The following is a 7,980-nucleotide window of genomic DNA, read 5'->3' as shown; positions in this document are numbered from 1 at the left end:
TGCAGTGTTTAATGAGAGAGTTGGTGTCCAGGGTTGAATGAGAATATTGGTGTCCTGGGTATAATGGAATTGTTGGTGTCCAGGGTTATAAGAGTTTGCTGGTGTACAGAGTCTAATGAGGGAGCTGGTGTACTGGGTTTAATGAGGGAGCAGTGTACAGAACTTAATAAGGGAGCTGGTGTACAGAGTTTAATGAGGGAGCTGGTGTAGAGGGTTTAATGAGGGAGCTGGTGTACAGAATTTAATGAGGGAGCTGGTGTACAGAATTTAATGAGGGAGCTGGTGTACGGAATTTAATGAGGGAACTGGTGTCGAGGGTTTAATGAGGGAGCTGGTGTACAGAGTGTAATGAGGGAGCTGGTGTACAGAATTTAATGAGGGAGCTGGTGTACAGGGTTTAATGAGGGAGCTGGTGTACAGAATTTAATGAGGGAGCTGGTGTAGAGGGTTTAATGAGGGAGCTGGTGTACAGAATTTAATGAGGGAGTTGGTGTACAGAGTTTAATGAGGGAGCTGGTGTACAGAATTTAATGAGGGAGCTGGTGTACAGGGTTAAGAGATTGCTGGTGTATGAAGTTTAATAAGAACAGAAGGAAATAGGAGCCGAAGTTGGTCATTTGGTTACTTCTGCCTGTCCTACCAAAGACTTCGATCATCGCTGATCTGCCTTGAGCTTCAACTTTTCTTCTGTGCTTGTTCCCCATCGCCCTCAATTCCCTGAGCTCTTAAAAATGTATCACCTCCTCTTTAATTGACTCTAATTAAAGAATAAATTAAAGAAGAGGTGATACATTTTAAATGAACCTAGCCTCCTTAATCTTGGAGAATTATAGAGGTTCACCACCCTCTGCAAGAAGACATTTCTACTCACTGGTTTTAAATGACCACTCCCTATCTTGTAAGTACATCCCCTTGTTTGAGACTTTCCCACTACAGAAACATCTCAACATCTATCCTGTCATATCGCCTAAGGATCTTGGTATCAGTAATATTGTGCTCATTCTGTAAAGTCCAAAAAATACAGATTCAACTTCTTGAGCCATTCATCCCAGGCGTTTCATCCTCCCATCCTTGGACTGCCGCCAGTGCTGGTACACCCTTTGTTAAATATGGGGATGAAAACTGTGCACAGTATTCCATGTGCAGCCTCACCAACATCCTCAATACTTGTAGCATTTCCAAACTCCAGACCTCTTGCAATGTCCCATTTGCCTTCCTACCCAGTTGCTGCAGCTTCCTGCTCTTCTTTTGTGAACAAGAACACCCAGATCTCCCTGAACTCCATCCATCTGTAATCCTCCCTTTGGATATTAATCTGCCTTTTGATTCCACTACCAAAGTGCATGACCTGACTCTGTCCCACATTAAACTCCATTTGCCAAGTTTTCGCTCACTCACTCAACCTCTCAATATCTTATTGCAGAGACCAATTATCCTCATCGCGCTCCCACCTATTTTAGTGTCATCAGCAAACTTGAATATTTTATGTTCCGCCCCTCCTCCAAGACATTAATACAGATAATAAATAATTGCTGTCAAGAACTAACTCTTGGACCACTCCGCTAGTTTACATCTTTCCAGCCTGAAAAAGACAAGGTTTATTCTGACTCTCTGTCTTCTATGTGATAACAAGTCTTCAGTTCATGTTAACACACTTGCCCCATACAGCAACATCTTATCTTGATCAACAGCCATTTATGAGGCACTTTGTCGAAATGCCTTATGGAAATCCAAATACATGACATCTACAGGTTCCCCTCTATCAACTCTGCTTGTTACATCCTTGAAGAAGTCTAGAAAATCTGTCAAACATGAACTTCCTTTCAAAAATCCATCAGAATGCTAGTGTCCTGGGTTTAATGAGAGTGTTGGTGTCCAGGTCTTGCACATGGAGATTAAAGGACATCTGGGTCCTTTCTGTGGGTTATTGCTATCATTTAGCATAGGTTCATTGATGGCTACTACAGTCTGGATTCTCATTATCCCAAGGACATTCGTGATATTTTTACCCAAGGAATGAAAGTCACAGATTATATGATCTGGGGGACATCGTTGCCTGGCCCAGCCCTGCTATCAGACGTGAATAGCTGTGACTTGGAGCAGGATTTGGGATAATTGATGGTCAAAGAAGAAGACTGTGTCAATTCTGATTCCTTTCACCTCAATTACCTCTGGTGTGTTGTTGATACTTTACCCAACAAGAATGTACCAGTCTCATTCTTGAATGTTTCCATGGACCTGCAGTATCCACAGCACTTAGGAGGGAGAGTTCCACGTTTCCAATTCCCTTGCACTTGCACAGTTCCTTTCACCACATCTCAAAAAGGACAGCTTACTACTTACAGAAATCTGTAGTACTCTTCTTCAGAAGAGTGCCATTTATTCACTGTTGCTATCTGGGTTTCACTGACCTGGCCTGTATTTGTTGTCCATCCCCAATTGCCCTTGAGGAGGTGGTGGCAAGCTTCCTCCTTGAACTGCTGCAGTCCTTCTGGTAAAGGTACTCCCACAATGCTGTTGGCACAGGGAGTTCCAGAAACTAGACCCAGTGACAATGAAGGACTGGTGATATATTTCCGAATCAGGATGGGGAACCTGCTGCCCTTGTTCTTCTAGGTGCTAGAGGTCAAGGATATGGAAGGTGCAGTTGGAATATCCCAGGTGAGTAACTGCAAGATATTTTCCTTCGACCCAGGTAAATAGTCAGTTTAATTTCTCACCCAACACCAGCACCTCTAGGAGTTCAGCAAGCCCTGCATACTGGAACCTGTTGGCCTGGGTTTTCTGTGCCCAAGTCATGGAGGGAACCAGAGAGAAGCAACTTTCTGACTCCCAGTGAACCACAGCAATGTAACCCTTGGCAACCTAGCTCCAAGTATGAATAAAAAAGATACATTGGGTATGTGAGGGAAAACCTTCTCACACACAGTAGTTAGGGACTGGAATTCGTTGCCTTCAGCTGTGATGGAAACAGAATCAATGGATATTTTTGAAAGCTAATTGCATAGCACTTAGGATAGAATAATTTTCTGGGATAAGGGAAAGAGTGGAGGAATGGAACCGATGGATTGTTCTAGGAGCAAGTATAGACAATGGGCTGAATGGACTCTTTCTGGACCATAACAGATCTCTGATTCTATGATTTTTCTAGACCATCCTACCCTTTTTCTCTGTTTAACCTGTGCATTCCTATAATCATTTTCAGCGCACTGGGAACAAGAGAAAAAGGGAACCTTGGATATAAACTTAAGAGGGTGGCATGATGGATCACGTCTGATGGGGATGAGATCACAGATAACGGAAGGTGTATTTTTTCCCCTGTGAGATACAAACAGTAGCTTTTTTAGTGGAAGATTGCTAATTTATTTTAAAATTTTCTTCTCATTCACTTTAATCTCCAGACATTCAATTGCTCTCCCTCCCCCTCTCCCTTCACAACTATGAACCTACCCCTCAGAAGCTGGGAGAGCATAAGGTGATACCAGGCTGATTGTATTTAAAAGCAATAGACAAAATAAAAAATATTTGAAAATGTATTTCATGGTAATAATGTCATATTTTATGGTGTGATAAAGGTACTGAGGCACGAGCTGGATGCCTTAATTTGTATAGAAATTGTAATCATTTGTTCAACCCAAGGTGAAAATTGCATTTTTTAATTTAAATTGTATCTTCCATGATAGGCTATTATCTAGTAAAATTGTCTCCTTGTTCTGGGCCCATACAGTGAATTCACGGCTGTTAAGGTGTCGCTTATATTCATAAAAGGTTGCATTGCGTGTGTGTGTCTTTTAAAAGCTGTCCTTTTTTCGTAGAAAACTGTACAAAGAAGAGAAGAAGTCATTTAAATGTTTTCTTCTTGTTAATTAGTCAGGGTTAGGGAAACTGAACACACAATATTTCAGACAGCAGCAGAATTTCTTTTATCTTTCCTTGCTCTGAGTTTTTCCCTCAGCTTGTGGACACCAAGCTGAGCTTTAACCCTTGACCACCCAATATGTTTTTCTGTTTGGTTTGTGAAGGGTGCTGTGGGGGTGGGTGGGATGTGATAACATCCTCCAAAAGACACTCTCCCCCCTTCTTCACACCTTGTTCCTGTGGTCAGGTAAAGCAATCTTTCATGTTTAATGCAGTAATTATAATGGAAGTGGTTACCATTCTCATTTGATTAGAGTGTTGCTGTGGCAACACGTGGTAAAACAAGATGCTACTATGGAAAATTGTTGTTGCTGATAATGAAAGCACCATTGCCACAGAAAGGAACGAGAGGGTTGGACTAGGTAACGCTCACGGTGCGGCTTCATTGTGTTCAGTTTCCACTCCACCTTGGACCTGGACACAATGAAGTACCTCAGCACAGACACAGCGCAGGGAAGGAGAGGAAGAAGTTAAGAGAATTGGGGCCTGAATTTATATAGTGCCTTTCACAACTTGACCTTCCACAGTGCCTCATGGCCAGTAAAGTGTTTTGAAGTGTAGTCACTGTTTTAATGCAGGAAATACGGCAGTCAGTCTGTGCGTGGGAAGTTTCCACACATAGCAGCAAAACAAGTGAGCAGATAACCTGTTTCAGTGATGTTGGCTACAGGTTGGCTGAAGACTTTGGGGAGAACTCCTCCCTTCTTTAAATAGCACAGTGGGATCATTTAACGGCCACCCTTGTGGCTGGTGGGGCTTTGGATTAGTGACGCTCCTGAAAGCACCTGCAACAGTGGAAGGCTTCATAACAATGAAGTGGGCTGGCACGTCAGTCTGGAGCTCAGTCTGCAGTAGTGCTCAGAGTCACCATCCCTACACTATTATCCTGGACTCTCCGGGAATTAATCTTCAGGATAGAGCTACGAACAAGACTCTGGAGAAAAATCATCACAATATTTAAAGCTTTGCTCATGGAAGGCATTCCCTTATTAGTTTATCTGGATTGGAGGTGGAAGGTCATGTGATGCAGAAGGATGTCCAAGCAGAATTTGAGGTGTTAAGACTCAAACCAGAATTCTAAAACTCAGTGACTTGAAAGCAAAGGCTGAGGTATGGCAGGCAACCCACAGTCAGTGTGCAGTGACTGATGAGAGCAGGAGCAGGAAAGAAATATAAAAAGGAGGCAGTTGGCCATTCTGAGCCTCAGGCCTTTTCTGCCATTGCTGATCTGTGCCTTGGCTCCATTTATTAGCCTTTGCCCCACATCCCTTGATATCCTTGACCAGCAAAGATCTAAAAAAAGTCCACAACCTTTGAGGATGGAGATCCAGATTTCCACTGCTCATGGAGTCAAGAAGTTATTACAGACCAGGGAACAAATGGATCAAAGAGAAAGGAAGGTGTAAATGAGCCTCAGACTAGGGCCCTTCTTTTACCAGTGATGTTCTGCGAGGGCCTACTGCCTCTCTGTCTCTTGGAATGAGGCTCCTAGCTGGGTTCTGCTGGGTTCCCTGTTCACACAAGGGAGCCTGCAATTGCTGCTGTGCAGTGCCAGATGGGCTGCAGGACCTGGAGATTCGCTAAGGGTCCTAAAGGTACAAAAGCCCAGAAGAACTTTATTTTTTTGGCATTGGTTTGAGATCCAGGGAAGCATTGTGCTATTGCTGTTGTTTACACTTAGTTATCAGAGTGACCTGTAGCCCCAGGTGAACAGAACTATTCATTAAAACCCCTGTTTACTTACGAATTGCACAGGATTAAATGAATCTATTTCTGTTTGTAATCCAATGCTCTCCAGCTGTATTTTAGGATTTGATTAAATCCTGATTAATATGAGCATGACATCGCTGGGATAGTTTTAGTGAATGGCTGATAATCTTCTTCCTTTGCTAAAGGACATGTCTCCGGCAGGTCCACATGTTCCACACTTCCTTTGCCGCTGCTCTGTGCCTCGCTTTAAGAACCACTCGCCCCACAATCGTTGTGGAATCAGTTTGGTTAACATTGATTAGCTGCCCTCACCACTTAACAGCTTTGCAAAACTGTACACAAGCTCTAGAAAATGTATCATTATTGACTTAATAAAAAAATGGATTATCTGGTCATTTATCTCATTACTATCTGTGGGACGTTATAGTGTGAAAATTGGCTGCTGTATTTGCCTACATTATAACAGAGACTACAATTCCAAAATGTGTTATGACTGTGAGCTTGAGAGTGGTGCTTTGTAAACGTGCACTGTCTTTTTCGGTCCATGTTATCGTGCCCTATGGGAAGAACAGGAGACTTGGAACAGATATCACTGCTCACTGTTCACTGCTCACTGCTCACTGTTCACTGCTCACTGTTCACTGCTCACTTTCATTGCTCACTTTCACTGCTCACTGTTCACTGCTCACTGTTCATTGTTCACTGTTCGTTGCTCACTTTCACTGCTCACTGCTCACTGCTCACTGCTCACTGTTCATTGTTCACTGTTCATTGTTCACTGTTCACTGCTCACTGCTCATTGCTCACTTTCACTGCTCACTGTTCATTGCTCACTTTCACTGCTCACTGTTCACTGCTCACTGCTCATTGCTCACTTTCACTGCTCACTGTTCACTGCTTACTGCTCACTACTCACTTCTCACTGCTCACTGTTCACCATTCACTGCTCACTGCTCACTGCTCACTGTTCATTGCTCACTGTTCACTGCTCACTGTTCACTGCCACTACACATAAACCTGTGTCTCACCACCTTCTGCCTTTCTTTCCTTACTTCCCCTCACTGCTTTTCTCATCCATTTATGTATTTTACCATCTTTAACACCTCATTGTAGAACCATCTGATGGCTCTCCGTTAAATGATAAGAGAATTCCAGCCAGGTGTTTATCAGCAAATTTCAGCAATTGATGAAGTTATCTTATACCTCAAGCTACCACCACCCCCTTTCTTGGCCCTGTACACAGCAGAGATTCTGGGGACACACTGAGTTGAGAATTCATGAACAGTCTTAACACTTTAAAACTGAAGCAGAAGTAACACACATGCCACTCGGTGTACTCTTGTGATATTCGCACTTAATTCCCTCAAATGACGCATCTGCACTAAAAACTCCATTTACCTCAGACACTCACAAATCTACAATGGTTGTTTGATAATAATCACTCCTCTGCACTTCCTCATTTTTCCTGTCTTTCCTTGGGTTACAATTTTCCATGGACTCTTGAATCCCACTGGGGTACAGTTCCTTGGTCACCGAATACCACTGGGGTACAGTTCCTCGGTCACTGAACCCCACTGGAGTACAGTTCCTCAGTCACTGAATCCCACTGGTGTACAGTTCCTCGGTCATTGAACCCCGCTCAGGTACAGTTCCTCTGTCACTGAACCCCACTGGAGTACAGTTCCTCCATCACTGAATCCCACTGGGGTACGGTTCCTCAGTCACTGAATCCCAGTGGGGTACAGTTCCTTGGTCACCGAGTCCCACTGGGGTACAGTTCCTCAGTCACTGAACTCCACTGGGATACAGTTCCTCGGTCACTGAACCCCACTGGGGTACATTTCCTCCGTCACCAAACCCCACTGGGGTACAGTTCCTCCGTCACTGAACCCCACTGGGGTACAGTTCCACAGATATTGACTGTCACAAGAATATACTTCTGTAAGGGTTCCAATGGAACTGGCTGACCTCGGGTGCTGATAACCACTACAGGACGTCTGCTCTGTCTGTCTACATGTGTAAACGTTGACGGATACATGGGTTGGTCCATGGCGGCAGATTTCCCTGCTGCCCACCCTTCCTGGATCTGCCAAGATCCCTGTAAACTCTTTCATGTCCCTTCATTCCTGCTCAAATATTCCGAGTGGAAAATCACACTGACAACAGCCGTGTGAAGTAATTTATCCTAAAGCCAATCTAGCACTTTTTGGGGAAATTTAAGTGGTGCAGTCTTATCCCTGAACCCCCCAACTGAAGGAAACAGTCATTTCCTGTTCATGTGATCAAAACCCTCCAGAGTTTGAAAAACTTCCACCTTGTCTGTTCTTAGCCCGTGCCTCTCGGTTGTATTCC

The sequence above is a fragment of the Pristis pectinata genome, chromosome 26 (genome assembly GCF_009764475.1).
Source record: "Pristis pectinata isolate sPriPec2 chromosome 26, sPriPec2.1.pri, whole genome shotgun sequence".
In the NCBI taxonomy this organism is placed as follows: Eukaryota; Metazoa; Chordata; class Chondrichthyes; order Rhinopristiformes; family Pristidae; genus Pristis; species Pristis pectinata.
The sequence above is the reverse complement of the archived record's forward strand: the minus strand, read 5'-3'. Positions refer to the sequence as shown.